Source organism: Larus michahellis, chromosome 3, assembly GCF_964199755.1.
Source record: "Larus michahellis chromosome 3, bLarMic1.1, whole genome shotgun sequence".
Classification (NCBI taxonomy): domain Eukaryota; kingdom Metazoa; phylum Chordata; class Aves; order Charadriiformes; family Laridae; genus Larus; species Larus michahellis.
In genome coordinates this window covers 32,141,125-32,157,358 of record NC_133898.1, presented here as the reverse complement: position 1 = coordinate 32,157,358, position 16,234 = coordinate 32,141,125, and the positions used below count along the sequence as shown (strand labels likewise).

Genomic DNA, 16,234 nt, shown 5'->3' with positions numbered 1-16,234 from the left:
CAAAATAGGCAAGAAGATACTTCTAGAAGAGAAGAAAGATCAAAGAAAGGATTTTTTGGGCCTGGAAATGCACTGACTAGTGCAAGCTCCATTAAAAATCCATACAAGGGGCTAACTCAGAACCATTTGTTCAGCTGGGGTCTCGGAGCAATGACTATACTTTGCCTTTTCTGCTTTGTATTTCCCAGGTTGAAAATTCTCTGTATTCTCAACCCTTCTTTGGCACTTTCTGGTGGCCAAAAGTGAAAGAGCCACCGGTCAGGCCAGACCCCGTGGTTGTTGGCTCCAGTTGAGAAAAAGCAGCCACCTGAAGCCTAGCAGGAGGCACTACCTCCTACCTATCCTAATACCCTGACACTTTGCCCATTGCTATACACAGTACCAAATGAAATGCAGACTAGGCTAGGCAGCTCTGGCAGTAATTCACCCTCTTAGCTCCAGAACTGGGGATGCTGCTGGCTTTAGTGACCATCCAGGATTTGTTCCGTGTATTTTGCTGAATTTGACTACTCCTTTGTACCTAGAAATACAGCAACTGCAGAAAAGACACATGTGTAAGCATGCGTGCAGATGATATGATATTTTAAAAAGCTTACAGGATGTAGCTTACAGAACCGTGAAGCTATCTGAAGACATGGCAAGAGATCCGGCTGAACTGCTGGAACTAGACTGCCACCTATACCCCAGCTAGGAAGTCTCTATCTAGCTTAGATACACGCGTGCTATACTCTTCACAACTCGTTCTTATAATGGCAATGTTTCCTTAAACTGCCAGGTCACTTGAGAGGACTTGTCTGGGAGCTTTTTTTCTGCTCTTCCTTGACTTTGGTTTTTCCTTCATCTCAACCAGAAATTATTTCAATGGGAAAGGCTTTATGGCAAAGGTGGTATTACACAACAGAACTTGGAGGAAGAATAGAGGACTCAAAGAAAGCAATTAAAGATTGAATTATCAAAAGTTTCCATTTACTGGAAGGGGGAGAATTTGCCCTGTAGCTTCACAGAAACTAGAAAGTTCAGATGATCCAGAAATAAGTGGCAGATAAAAATTTAAAAAAGAATCGGGTCCAACACTTATGGGGAAATGACCTCTTCTGTACTTATAGAGTCTCCACATTAAACAGATGAAATACAGTGCAGAGTTTTAAAAAGGTGCACTTCTTTTCTTTCTTTCTTTTTTTTTTTTTTTAAGCAAACTTCTTCAAACAGCTTGGTTTCAATATATTCCTAAAAGGGCACTGCCACGTGTTTGTCTGGGAAGGTTGAGGGCATGTTTTGTGCGAGCCAGACAACAATGCCACCAGTCACGTGCAACTCAATTCTTCAAGAGAAGTTCTCTCCATCATAAGGCCTATTCATGCGGTTTCACTGCAGAAATATTCTTGGAAGCACACATCATTATCCAGTAGTAAAAAAATAATTTTTATGTAATAAATTATGTGGAGGAAAACTATAATGTTAACAAAAACTCTGCATTTTGAATTCTTGTTTCAAATGCATTAGAAGCATTTTCAATATAAGATATTGACTAAATAATTGATATTGACTAAGATAAGCAGGCAATTCACATGCTGTCCCTTTATGCCTTACTCAAAATGAAGTTTTCTTTGCTTCCTGTGCATCACTACTTCCCACTAAGGCAAACTCAGTTTGGCACAATGGTGCTGAATTTTGTTGCTTTGAACTGGTTTAGGTCACAGTACCCATACATGTTTTGAGCCTCTCTTGAACAAAGATTAACCAGTAAATCCCAATCAAGGCTATACTTATGTTTTCTCTAAGCACATGATTGAGTTAGTTTTAGTTTACTTCACTATTAGTTTTCTTTTTTTTTTTTTTTCTTTTGGAAGCATTGCTTCTTAAGAAACTTTGCATCTTTGCACCATACTTCTCTATCTGCTACACGGACAGAAATCCAAAGTAAAACCACTAGAGTGGCTTTTGAATTTCACTGTTGTAATTTACAGAAAACTTTTCACTTACTCTACATCTGTTGGTAATGATTCATAGATCTGAACAGTATTAGTAACATACTGACACCTCATCTTCAACTTCTCTCTTCCAACTTGTCTTAGACTTGTCATAGAACATGATGATGTTCCAAGCAAAGGACATTTTGTGCCTTGGCAGATTTCATTGCTTGGATTTCAGTACAACAACGGAAAAGCACCCCGGCCTGTCTTCTTGTGAGGGCTATTGCGCTGACATGTTAAAGTCCTCCTCCCCTTTCCCGATGCTAAAGAGCAAAGTCTTAGTTCTTCCTTCATTAGTCAACTAATCCAGACAGAGCAGAAATCATCCTACCGTGCTTTTATTGTTCCTAGCTCTAATGGTTATGCTGACATTTCCAAAGCGTAATTGTGTTATTTCTCAAAATCTTTTTAATTGTGATTTTTACATCTGACAAGCACACTGTTCTGTATGCTGATGGTACATTATGCAACACTCCTCTAATTTCTGATGTGTTTGCCGATTCCAAGATGGTGTGGGCTCTTCCTGTCAGGCACAGAGGTAATAATTTTTATTAAGGAATAAAGCAAATAATTAATTGACTGAATTCAGTTGCCCCAAGCTCACTCTCACCTCAAAATGGTGAGTCACCCAGGTTTCTGCTTTTGAATGAGAGCCAGAGCCAGTAATGAGCTACATGCATCAACTGTATTTACATTTTTTATCAGAGTAGTTGGTGGTTACATATGAATACAGAATATAAGCTTTATATGGAAAAAAAAGTCCTCAATGAGATTTTCACATTTTCTCATTCATAAATTAACAATTTCCTAATAATTTAGCCATGTACAAGAGATCACGACTGTTCTGCTGAAGGCACATGAGCATTTTTAGTAGGTGGAAGGCAGAGGTGCAAAATTGCTTCCAGAGAAGTTAAAGATCAATAATCTTTGAGAAAAAGAAGAGCTGAAGCTGAATGGAACTCCAAGTAAGGGGTGCAAGATAAAAGACTGTGTGTTTTGACAGCACATTTACCAAGTGCGCAGACTGTGCAAGAGAGCTCAGTCCCTGACAACCTGGGTTAGGGACAGGCTGCCAGTGGCACAGTGAGGCAGCTCAGATTTGATCTCCACACAAGTAGATTGAACATGGATCTTTAATTTCTGCCTCCTGTGTCTTGGTAAACCTTTGTATCTGTGTTGGCTGTTTTAGAAATAAATATTTTTATGTACTTGTGGCTTGGCTTGAATGAAGATTGATTCTGAAGGAGCTGGGTAACAGTGGCATTCAACGTGCCTGGGGACAGAGAACTCTAATCAGGGCTCTAGGTCATCCCGTACATTTCACCATGATAGAGCACACTTGCAGCTGAGCTGAAAACCAACCGTCCAAGAGGCAAACTGTCTTCCAGTGAACAGCATTAGTCAGGAAAGCTCTCTGGCAGGCAGCAAAAAAGTGGGGAATATATATAAACCCTAAGGGTCCTGTAACACCATTTTTACTGGGGAGCTGACTCTTTCATGGGCCATCACCTGATGATAGCAGAGGATCATTTTAATGAAGTATTATACTTTTTAGATTTTTTCCATGGAAAAGATAATATATTTTCACATCCCCATCTGGGGATAGGACACAGGACAGAAGGTGGAAAGTTCAGGTTTGGGGATAATTCAGAGTTTTCAAGTACTCTTTATAATTTTCCCTGCCTTTTCCCACTTTTGAAAGAAAGTTGACCTGTTTACTGCCATGGCAGGTTGTCAAAAATGTCAGTATTTATCTGAAAACCCCATAAAACACGTCTTGATTTTAGGAAGACTTCAAGAACATCCATACTGTGGGCGTGTGATGGTCAGCGTCCTCAGCTACTTTTGCCAACAAGTATAAGGGGGCTTTTTCAAGAAGTTAAAATCTTTGGTTAGCCAAGGATAACAGCATGAATATTGGAGCTTATGCAGTCCTAATCTGAGAAACATAGGTGTACCTACTACTTACATATTGAAGTTTAGCCATTTTTTATTTATCACTGTATCTGCAGATTGACTAGTACAAGTATATCCACATTTTCCTGCGGGAGAGAGAGGAAAAGAGTTTATAATGAATTTTCTTCTACTTCCATTACAGGAGACGGTGAGCTGACAAAATAAGTACAGCTGTAAAAAACACTGGCTGAACCTTGAAATAGCTTGTTAGTTAAATGTCCTGCTTGGTATTTTGAGCAGAGAAAATATTGGAAAAGAGTGTCTTTGGCTAATCATTATTATTTACAATGGAACCTGAAAATTTCAGTCTAAAGTATTAAAACATAAAATTTCTTAAAAGTCCAGTAAGCTAGAAATAAATGATCTGTGAATGATTCTGCAGGGGTTTTTTTGTTTGGTTGGTTTTTTTTTCCTTCTATTTCAACTTCTATTTTTGCATGAACCCTTTCTTACATCCAGCTACCCTCAGTGCTTATGCTGCCCTGCTTTGGCAGCCACAAACATCCCTCCTCTCCAGCCATGCTGCTTTTTTTTCCTCTAATGAGTTGCAGCATTTTGTTGTGTACGAGTGATGTGCAACACACACTTATGTACATTGCTGTTACGCTTACTGACTCCCCGTTTCTTCAAGGCATTCATCAAGGGGATGTTGATGAAAGCTCCTGGGCTTTGGTGATTAAGCCAGCAAAGGAGAAAGGTAAACCCCAATGTTTAATTTATTACCACCATTATAAATCCTCATAGTATATACTGGACTATATTATGCCACTGAGTTTTAAACGTGCACATTATGCTTAAGAGAAACTGCCTAGAAACCAATTACATTACCTTTCTAGACCTGATTTAGACCATATTCCTATGAGATATACAAGGACCTGAGATTTAATGCTGATTTACATAGCTTATGGTTAAAACATTTCACTACCATTTCTTTTAAAAAATGGTATGCTGGTAATTAATGCATTAATAGGAAAGTTTCATAAAATTACTGTGTTTTTTTTTAAAGTGGAATCAGCTGATGCTGTTTTTTCCTTAATGTTTATTCCCTCTTTTTCAAAGATATGGATACACATCATGGAACTTCTCTATACAAACTACTGTTAGAATGTTTTTTTTAATTTCTGGTCTTTTTTTTTTTAAAGATACTTCCAACTGCAAGATCACCTGTGTTAGAATTGTCAAGAAAAAAAACCCAAAAAAACTAATGCAACAAAGACTTGTGATAAAATCTCAAGAATTAGTAACACGGCAAATATATACATTCAAAATACAAACAGCATATAAAAATGTTTGAACGGGATACGAAAATAAACCTATGGGTATATGCAGTAGAGCAAGGATGACTGAGGTTGTCCGTGTTTCATTTACAGATTTAAAATTGCCAGCCTGTGTCCCATCCCAGACAGTGTTGGATATTTATAAAAAGAGTATATGGAACCAGAGCAGGCATATAGAGTTTTTCCCCATGGCCAACCCAACTAACATCTGAGAGTCAGCAGCTCAGGGGCTTTCTGAGACAGAATCAAAGAGACTGTTGTATTTAGTAGCTGTCAACAGACCTATATTACTTCAATTCTGTTTAATTCTTTTTGGAAGCTATTTGTACTTTCAACCTTTTGTGATAATGAGGGTATTAGAACATCTTACTCCTTCTGATATGAGAAATGGGAATAATAATCCCTACCCACTTTCTTCCTACCTTTCATGATATTATATACTTCCAGTATACCTTCTTCTAGCTGCTTCTTTTTCAGGGTGAATTGTCCTCTTGTAATTCCATTTCTGGTTTTGACTCTCTGGTTTAATCTCTTCTCACATGGAAGATGATCCATATCTCTATCATTCTTCTCAATCTTTAAGACAGAGGGACTATAATCTCAAAAGTGTTGCACGCATGGGCATGATATTTCAATTCCATTCTTTTTCTAATTGTTTCTAACATTTAGTTTACCTTTTCTAGAGCTGCTGATATTTCTGGAGAACAAACACCAAGATCACAGTGACTCCAGGATCTTTCCCTGACAGGTAAGAGCTCATACAGAGCCTACATTGCATCCGCTTATTTTAACTGAGAATTTTAACTACTTTGCATATGTTGAAAGCTGCCTACTGGTTTATCGCTCAGCCACTTTCACAGCACCAGAAGAGCCTACTGCAGTCCCTCAGGCAGCCTTGTTTTGACTATCCTGACTATTTCTGTAGCAATCGCAAGCGGTGGCACCCTGTGATCGCCCGCTTTTGCAGACCACACGCTGGCTATGGCCAGCAGCACCGGTCCTCAGCCATCTCCCTCCTCATCCTGCTCTCCCCCGTGAGAAGTGACCGCTCATCCCCACTCCTGCTCCCTGCCTTTTTAAAGGCACGCTCTTCCCTAAATCCTGATCAAATTTGGAAGGGGACTGAAACATACTGCCATCGAAGTATCTTCTTGTCCACTAGAGGGAAGCACCTCCGTAATTAGGATTTGATGCATGACCGTATGGATCAAGGGAAATAATCTTCTGTGTTTCTAAACTGCAATGTAACACTTGTTTTGAACTGTAATAGTAATAATTAAATGCACGAGTGAACAACTACTTTTTGTAAGGACATTGACACATTAGGTAATAAATAACCTTTTAAATTGAACTGTGTTAGGCTTACCTTAATGCAGACTTCTCTGTTCAATAAAAGCTTGCTTATGGCTTAATAGATTCACAGGAAATCGCTCTAGAAGAACAATTAAAGCAAATGAAGATTAGATCCGTATTTCTAGCAAAATCTGTGTTGTATTCAAGTCCCTTAAAGTAGAAATACCATTAACGTTTCATGAAGGGATGTTAAATTACTTTCAAATAATTGTCACTAACTAAAGATGAGTCATAAAGAGAAGTCACCTGAATAATGTTATATTTATCTCGGCACTGACACATGTAAACCCATCCTTTTTCATTCTTCTGCTATTTATATGGTACTATCAAAGACAAACCGATAAAGGTAGAGGTACTGATCTACTGAAACATTAAAGCATATCAGTTTTTTCATACATTTGAACAGAATATGCTCACAGCTAGACACCCACTGTACATGAACACTCTATTCCCACGTTTCGGAACTTACGTATGAGAGGACTATGTCATATACACACACAGCACGACCACGTTACATTCTCAATTTATGTTTTAATTCCCAAACTCTGATAAACTCTGATAGAGGCCCTACCGTTCTTAGTACATTTGAGAAATGCATCGACAAAAGTAGTACTGCAATGCCTTCAAAGACTGATCATTAAAATCCTCCAACAGACTTAGCAGCTTATAAGATTTCAGATATTAGACCCTTGTGTAATGGCTTTCTACTCAAGTTGAATGAGGTTTGAGCTCCTACTTCACTGAAACTCTGCTCTATCACTGTTATGAATTTTCATGATTAAATAATAGTCTATGACGGATTTAATGGGGATCCAAGTATAACGTGGAGGTAAGCTCACTGTTTTGAAGGAACCTGTGTTTAGACAATGTTGCAGATATCTGACCCAAATGCCTTAACTTCATCACTTAACTGTCTCCTGGGCAGAGGAATTCTCATTCTATTATCCAAGAAAATTGTCATTTGATTATAAAGGAAAAAAATCAAATAAGTGAAAAACAGGCGACAAGATGCCACGACAGTGGCTCTCGCTCTTTGCAGTCAGAGCTCTGCAGTTGATGTTTCACACAGAACCACCCAGTGAAATTCTGATGGCTTCAGTACTCTGGATTTCATTTGAACCCACTGTGCCCCTTAGCAAACCTTCCTACTGTTTGCTCCTATCAGTTAAAACACTTTAATATACTGCCAGGAAAGGACAACTTCTCTTATCTTGTCACATCGAAACATTTGTGATTTTGGACACTGCTACACGGGAATTACCAGCAAAATGGAAAAAGGCGGGGGGGGGGGGGCGGCGGGGAGAAGCTTCCAGACTGTCCTAGCATTTTTGCCTTTGCATTTCGTAAGGAGAAAGCGGGGTTGTATTTGTCCTGTGCTTCTTTATCTTCTCCTGTGTTATTGCCCCAGAGAAAGCAGAGCCTCCAGCTGGCGCTTCCCGAGCTGCCCATGCCGAGGCTGCCCTGGGAGCCGCTCTGACCCAGCTGGCAGTCGGGAGGACTTTCCCTGCCCAAACACAGCCAGCTGAGAGGATACAGCCTCTGTACGGACACGGCCCCCCGGCAAAGCAGTTCTGGAAGAAGGGTGGGTGGCAGAAGCCATGCACTCTGCAACTCCCCCCCTCTTCTGGGGGGTCAGGACCCTCTGTGTGCAAACAGGAGGGCCAGGGCCTCAGCTGGTGCATTCAAAACTGACCATAGAGAGGTAAAGCTGCAGTATCAAGGTTTTTACAGATGATTTCCTTCAACTGTATGGTAGAAATGCTTAAAGAAAAGCAAAACATCGTGTTTGTGATTTTTTTTTTCCAAGCTTAACACAAAATGACAGTTGACTAAACAGTTTTACATAAAATTTCCATTTCCATTTGAAAGGCTTACATTTTCAATAAACATCCCTTCCAGGCTCCCCCCTCAAAAATCAGGCTTTGCTCTGGAGAAACCCTCAAACACTGAAATAAACATCATGTCCAAACTGCCTCCACCACCTCACTTTCTCCTTCACAGCTCTGTCTTTTAGATAACATTACAAGCTTCAACTTTACAAGGTGTTTTCCACTTCACACCAGCACACTGTTAAGCAAATAACTTGTCTGCAGAGTGAACTCTGCTTAATGAGGTTTTTGCTTTATGTTCTGTTCTGGGTGCAGACTGAAAAAGAAGATGTTCACTTACCACAGAAGCGTCGCTGCTGAGTTTTGAGCAGCAGAACTGTCAATGAATGGTGCACAGAAGACAGCATTCAAATGACGTAGTGTTCCATTGAAAAATGGAGAATTTTGACCCTGCTTTCCAAAGTCTCAAGCCTGTAATTAACAGTGACTAGACTGCTTAAGGCTAATGGATTCCCTATGTAGCCAGCCTATCATTTTATTTAAACTATAATGGAAGTGAAATGCTCCCTCTGCAATCAGCAGGTTGTGGCAGCAGAGCAGAAATGAACACAGAGAACAGGTGGGTGTTCTTTCGCTGGGTATCAAAACCTTGCTGAAGGAAACACGTTTCTTTGTGAGAACACAATGGAGATGGTGAAAAGAACGATGAAGGATTTCAAAAATAGAGTGCAAGAACAATGTTTCACACTGAGTAGGTCAGAAAGGGGTCCCTGCTATCTGAAGAAACACAAAACTATGCCTGGCTTATTTTTTGCTGCACGTGGCATTCATACAGCTTCAGATGCACGCACAGGCTGCCCAGTGCGGAGTGGGATGGGTGATGTGTTAGACTGCTCAGGGCTGGCTTACCCCTTAATCCTTGTCTGTCTTTGTCAAGTGTCCTCCTACAGAGTAACCGAAAGGTAAAATTTCCAGGAGCGGCCACTAATTTGGAGTCCTTCAAGTGCTTTTGTGCATACACCTAGAAAACCTAATTGGCAAAGAGAGAGGTCTGAGCAATTTGGTTCTCTGGTTTCCAGGGGAGACACTGCATTCCTGCATGCTTTGGAAGAGCATCAAACAAATCTAACTTCTCTTTCTTGTTTCAATAACATCGTGCTTGACAATCTTTCTAAGTCCTGGTTTCCACACCTATAGTAATACTTTATCTATAGTAATACCATTATCACTCTCTTCCACACAGATATTCAGAGATATGAGAAATAATATTAAATTGAAATTATTAAATACAAAGAATTAAGGTCGACCGGTAGTAGCGGTGACAGATTTTTTAAAACATCCATTAATGGTAGACCTATTCCTTGACCTTTAAAAAAAACCTGCACCATACTCCATTTATCTCGGGTGACTAGACATAAGCAGAACGGACATCTGCTAACACTGCAATAATTCAGGCTACAACATTATTTCCATTATAACTGTTTCCCTGGTGATTTTCAGTCATTCATAACTTCCTGAAATATTAATAAGTGCTGAAATTTATTATGCACCTACGGCTCAGTCTTGCCACGTACGTAGCTCCGTGGCACTAAGTTGGCACCAGAGTTTGTATTCGCGTGCTTTTCTAGCGTAGAATGAAAGCAACAGAAAACAGGGCTGGAAGGCACCTTGAGGGGTCATCACCTTCATCCCCTGGCATTTCTACCTGATGGGTGGATAACCATACATTTTTCTAATTGATTCTCAACGACCTCCAATGACAGAGGAGGTTACCAACGTCCTCATTGTCAGGCCTCTCTGTGCTCCCTACTGGGGCTTCTCTTGAATCTAAGCCTTCTGCTGACAACCCATTTTTTCTTTGGCCTAAGTATCTCAGATGGAGGGAATAGCTAGTTGAGGCTTAAAAGGGACTTAATAGCAGCCTTTGAAGACTTACAGGAAAGTTACTGAGAAGATGGAGGCGAGCTCTACACTGAGGGGCATGGCAGGGGAGAGTGGTCATAAATTAGAGACAGTGGTCATAAACTGGAACAGGGGTGGTTCTGGCTGGACATCTGGACAAAATTTTCACTCTGAGGTTCATTATAGACTGGAAGAGGTTGCGGAGTCTCCCTCCTCTTTAGAGGTTTTCAAGACCTGACTGTTCAAAATGCTGAGCAACCTGGTCTGAATTCAGCATTGACCTTGCTTTGAAGGAGAGGTTGGACTAGAGACCTCCTGAGGGCCCTCCCAATCTGAATTATTCTGTGACTCTAATTCTCTCTCCCTTTACAGAAGACTCTTACAATTAATTTGCTTTTACTTTTCTCTTATCTAGATATAATAGCAATGCATTCAGCCTCCCTTGTGTTTTCCACAAACCTGTCTATTGTTATTTCTCTCCTCTGGGCTATCTTTGCGTTTCTCCCATCTCTCCTGAAGGGCACTGAGCCTCTGGTTTGATGTGGTGAGAACGCTTTTCCAGACTGAGTATCATCTGGTAGGAGAAGAGAGATTCTCAGTTGCTACAGGAGTGCTGAACGTGCATTTGAGATGGCTACTTAAAAGACACAGCACAGGACAGCATATACAGCGTGGCATTTTGAAACATATATATTCTGTAAGCAGAAAGTTTGAAGCTACTCAAAATGCACTGTATACTTCCTTGGCCATGCAAGACTTTAAAATGTAAAGACTAAAGCTACTCTGGAATTCAGCTTGTCATGTTCTCCTTCTCCGAACTGTGAGGTCATTTTTTCTTACTTGGAGTATTTGTGCTCTTTTCCAGGCTAGTTTCAAATACATCATTTTTCCCTCAGAAAACTTCAGGTTGGCACCAACCATTGATGTTGTGCCCAAAGATGAATGTGCTTGGAATCGGACTCTTGAAAAGAACAGAAATGGGTTTGAAGCTTTAAATAATGGGTAATGCTTTGACAAAAGATTTTTTTATTTTTAATTTTTGTAAACAACTGTATCCCAATAGAATTAAAAAATGTCCTGCAATAAGTCCTCTTCAAGAAAATATGGAGCAAACAGTGCCTTTCAGTTGTTTATATGAAACAAAGAGCCAAAACTGTCCATTTTGTTCCTGAATATTTTTCTCTGAAGACTCAGAAAAAAACATAAAGCTACATTCAAATAATAATAATAACCAGAACATATACAGTATTTTCCAGACACCATCTAAAACTATTTCAGCAGTCTGCATAAAGCTTTGCTTCTCGTCACCCTATACAGCCTCAAAGCCCAAAATAATACCTCGCAGTTTCTATTGTTCTCTTCTCCCCTGTGCTCTCCCCACTGACATATCCACTTTGCCACAGACTGAAAGAAAAAAAATATATGGATGTTCTCTTATGCAAGCAAGTTTTCCCCAGGGTCCATTTTGACACCCTTGGTGATTACAGGACAATGTAAAGTTTCTGCAGCACCATGGCTCTCTGGCTCCCAGTCTGGCAGGCTCCTTGCTGATCTTGGCAGAACTGTTGTGAATTTAAATACACAAACAAATATATTTTTTCCTGTTTTTCTTGAGCTTATTCCTTACCCGTTTCAAGGCACTGGTCAAAAGAATTTTGGTCTCAGCTTGAGGACAGGAAGTTTGCAGATTACTTCTTTCCTTCCAAATTACTCAATGTATCATCTTTACAAATGCCCGTATCAATATAAGATTTGAAAAAGTCACTATTAATAAATGGAGGTGTAGTGAGAGTCTTTATTTTGGTATCCATCCTTTTGATTACTTGTACAGAGTTACAAGTAATCAAACCTCAGGCACTTTGATATCATGCTTGGATTGTAATAATTTCATTCATCACTCTTTTTCTTATGTTTTTTGGGAGGTGATAAACTGGAAAAATGCATATTTAATCTGTATTTGCTACAAGTAAAACTGCCTCTGAAGTACTGGACATTTATTTCTACAGCTGGTTCTGAATTCAAATGCACTGGTTATAAATAATTTCTGAGGCCCATGTAATATTTATGCAGGAAATCTGAAACTTCATGTCATATTTGGAAAAATTAAACACAGGAAGAAGTTAGTTTTTCTCTGACCCAGTGCAGGCTGAAGTACTACCATTGCACCTACAAGAACCTGGGAGTAGCGGTGGTTGCACTGCCATTGCTGAGGGACCTGAGAATCTTCCCTTGGCAATCTGCATGGTCTGCATAATAGTTTGTAATACCTTCTCAGTCCATCCCCCTTGTCCCAACCCTTTGCAAGACTGCTGGCTCTTACGTAAAAAACCAAAGTGCATCTTCTCAGATCTATTCAAGTGTTTGTCTCCACTTGAGAGAATACAGAAAATCAACTGGCTTTGATGTGTTGCTTTTTTAACTGATCGTTTTTTGGAGGGAATGGTTAGGCATGTGTTTATCACATTTACTTGTTCAGCAATAACTATGCTCTCAGTTACTCTTATATGAGTTAAATTTAACTGTCCATCTTTCAGGTGAGAGTTACCTTACCTGACTTTAGGACAGCTATGGCTGAGCTAGGCTCACCGTATAGTCAATAGGAAGAAACAGAGACAAAACAAATAATAAATCTGTAGATGACGAAGATAGGAAGGACTAGGAGGATGCTGAAAGACAAAATCAACCATGAAAAGCTGGAATGAATGCAAGCTTTCATGCTTAAATGGGTCTAATCAGTTGCAAAACAACTAGGTAGGCATAGGTCTCCTATGGATGACACCGGGAATCACAGGCTGAACATGAGTCCACATTCAGGTCGACATGATCAACATGATCCTCCCAGGAAAAGGCCTTCCCACCACTCTGTCCTGTTTCGGTAACAGTAATGCCCCTTGCAGTCAAGGGTGGAGTGTGTGCATGGGGTAAATATCCCAAGGTGAAGAGAAAACATGACCTAAGAAAGAAGTGGGATCATCTCTTCTAAGGAGAAGACTAAGGAAGACTATGCTAATAGTCTTCAAAAAGAAATGGAGCAGCCTATGCTCCATATTTGTAACAGGGAGGACAAGAAATTGTTGACCTGAGGTGAAATAAGAGCTAATTGAACTTCCAAAATACTTCTTATTGCTAAGAATACTAAAGAACTGGAATAAATGGCTTTGACAGGATTAGGATCTCCATCACAGGAAATCTTTAGGAGACAGTCAGGAATGTTGTGGGAGAGTAACAGGCTCTATAACTTGCCAAGGTTTTTTTCAGCTTTATTTTCCTACAGTTTTGTGCGTAAGCAGCTGATGCAAAAGGAAATAAATACTTGTGCAGCATACCACAAACAGCAGGTGATCTAAGCACCAAAGAGCTTGCAGTTTCATGCACCTCGGGTTTACCCAGACAGCTAGAGCATCATACAGCACTAAAAACAACAGCAGCAGACTGTGTTAAACTGAGCAAGAATTTCAGGTGCTTTTATTGCAGAACTCCAAAAAAACCAGCTGAAATGTTGAAATTAGGCTCCAGTGAATGGAATGTTAGAAAATAGTCATTCCTTATAACATCCACAAACCTCCTCACATTATTAAAACTTGTAGTCAAGTCATTTTAGAGAAGACTATGGCCAGAAACTCTAAATGTTTTAATTGACAGAGTATGGCAAGAGGCAATAACTATTTTGATCCAGCAGCCAAAAACTACACCAGAGGAATACTTAGGAGCAAATATTATTGCTTAGGTCATGAAGTTGGAACAGCAGTAGCAAAGGAAATATAATGTATTCTTACTCCTTTCCAATAAGACAGGGAGCATTTCTATTCTCTCCTTCCCCGTCCTTTAATCTTACATTGCCCAAGCCTGATTACTTTGGAAGACTAATACTAGTGTGAAAGCAGGTGAACCTCAACTGAGCAACTAGGATGTAGGAAAAAAACATCATGAGAGGCAAGCTAAAAATGAATGTGTTGGAAAAGGTGAGGAATGAGAGCTGAATATTTAGTGCAACAATAAATACAATAGAAAGGCTCATTAAGGCGAACCAGAAACTGAAAAGGTAGAGAAAAAAAGTGGTTTAAAGCTTTGGCTAATGCAAAGAAAACAGTTATGGAAAGCAAGGACTTTGAAGCACTGACACTTCAAACGTACAAGTGCTGACAAGGAAAGAGGAAAAGGATCACTAATCCAGCTTTGACTGACAAGTGAAAATTATGCTACCTGACAAGGAGAGTGAATGAAAAGATCCAGAGCCTGCATCTTTTTGATCCAGACATTTTCTGATGGCAAGATTACCAGAAGTCCTTCAGCAATATTTGGAAACCATTGGTCCAGTTAGCATTTAACATGCTAGCCTCTTAAGAATAAATGAGCTCTTTTTCTGGTAAAAGGCATTTAAAGACGATGACAGTGTTACAGATTCCTGTCTTTAGGGAATTAACTGCTGAAGTGTACTGTAACACAAGGGACTTACAGCAAAACTAATTCTCATTCTGTTTAGCAGAGCAAAGACTTGGAAGAATAATACCAAGGCTGGGAAGGACAAGCCAGGGCTTAGGTAAATAGCTAGAAAGCAAACCTTACTATGTTAATGCTATGCCCATAAGTTAATGACTTGAACCAGTAAAAGACCTAAAAGCTTTAAAGCTAAACTGTATTGAGTAGTGCCTCAAAGAGAAATCTAAATCCTTAGCTGGGCACCTAGCATTTCTATACAAGACAAGAGAAACCAGAAGTCTCCAAAAGATAGGGATACAAGAAGGCCACTGAGCAGGAAACTCCCTGAAGCTAGCCAACATCCAACATAATCATAGAATGGTTTGAGTTGGAATGGACCTTAAAGATCATCTCATTCCAACCCCCTGCCCTGGGCAGGGACACTTCCCACTAGACCAGGTTGCTAAAGCCCCATCCAGCCTGGCCTTGAACACTTCCAGGGATGCGGCATCCACAGCTTCCCTGGGCAACCTGTTCCAGTGCCTCACCACCCTCGTAGCATGAGCTTCTCACCTCTCCAGAGGTTTCATATCCAACCAACCACTCCTTTCCCTAGTCAGGAGCAAGAACTTCCAGCAAGTCTTCTAAAGAGGGAAAAGCTGTTTAAGAAAAGCTATCATCATTCCTGTTCAAATTCAGCTGAGGCAGAAACGTAGTTTTGTTTTTTTTTTTTTATTTTTACAGCCTTTAACAAAGCAGAGCCAAATGAGACTTTAAGCCAGCCCCCAAAGGACTGCTCTAACCTCTGCTTACAGAAACAGATTCCATCTTGCTCATCTGTAAGCTCTGAATTTTATGTTCTTGTCCACATGGTGAGATTTTCAAGAATAAATGTTATACCAAAAATGTAAGCCAGCAAGAGCAAAAGTTACCCTGGCATGAGGGTATTTCTGTAGGAAGAGAAAATCGAGACTGGTGGAAATGAACTCAGTTCTCCCATATGCACAGGCAAGTGTTCTTAGTAGCCAATGGGCTACCATGAAAGATTAAAATTGTAGTCCACAACTGCTCCAGCTCAAACCATGAGCACAAAACATGCAACTGCTGTTTGTGAGAATCTAAATATCTATTTTGATACAGCTAAACAGAGCAGCTCTGAAACCTTTTTCTTGCTGTAATGTCAAGTGCACAACTTGGTTTGTATCCACTGAATTCTCTCCAGTGCAAAACTGTGAGCCTCCAAGCTGCTTGTTAGAAAAATTTTGACATATGCTATCCCCCATACCCTTTCTGTGTCTTCTTTGAGAAGAGGCAGACTATCAGAGGCCAAAACTGAGACAAGGAAAATGCTAACAGTTAAGCAGGATGGATGATCCTGGACCTGAAAATCCCTTTGGGAAGACAGAGATGCCACTCTGTTTAGTTTACAGAGCCTGGCTTTTCAGGCAGAGACCACTAGGGATATTTGCACAGCCTACAGCGTTTTTGGAATTGCAGACAGGACATGGAGGCCTCCATTGAATCT

At 40.1% G+C, this 16,234-nt stretch overlaps 1 long non-coding RNA gene across 1 annotated transcript in view; it reads right to left on the bottom strand.

Moving 5' to 3' along the window:
• Positions 1 to 2,719: 2,719 nt before the first annotated feature.
• The window catches only part of LOC141740035 (uncharacterized), a 36,023-nt gene continuing 22,508 nt past the window's right edge, over positions 2,720 to 16,234 (bottom strand). Inside the window, exons 2-5 of the long non-coding RNA XR_012585862.1 lie at positions 6,573 to 6,638; positions 5,629 to 5,782; positions 3,943 to 4,015; positions 2,720 to 3,246 (exon numbers count right to left, since the gene is read on the bottom strand). This is a non-coding gene — a long non-coding RNA (uncharacterized LOC141740035). The remainder of the gene's footprint in view (positions 3,247 to 3,942; positions 4,016 to 5,628; positions 5,783 to 6,572; positions 6,639 to 16,234) is intronic.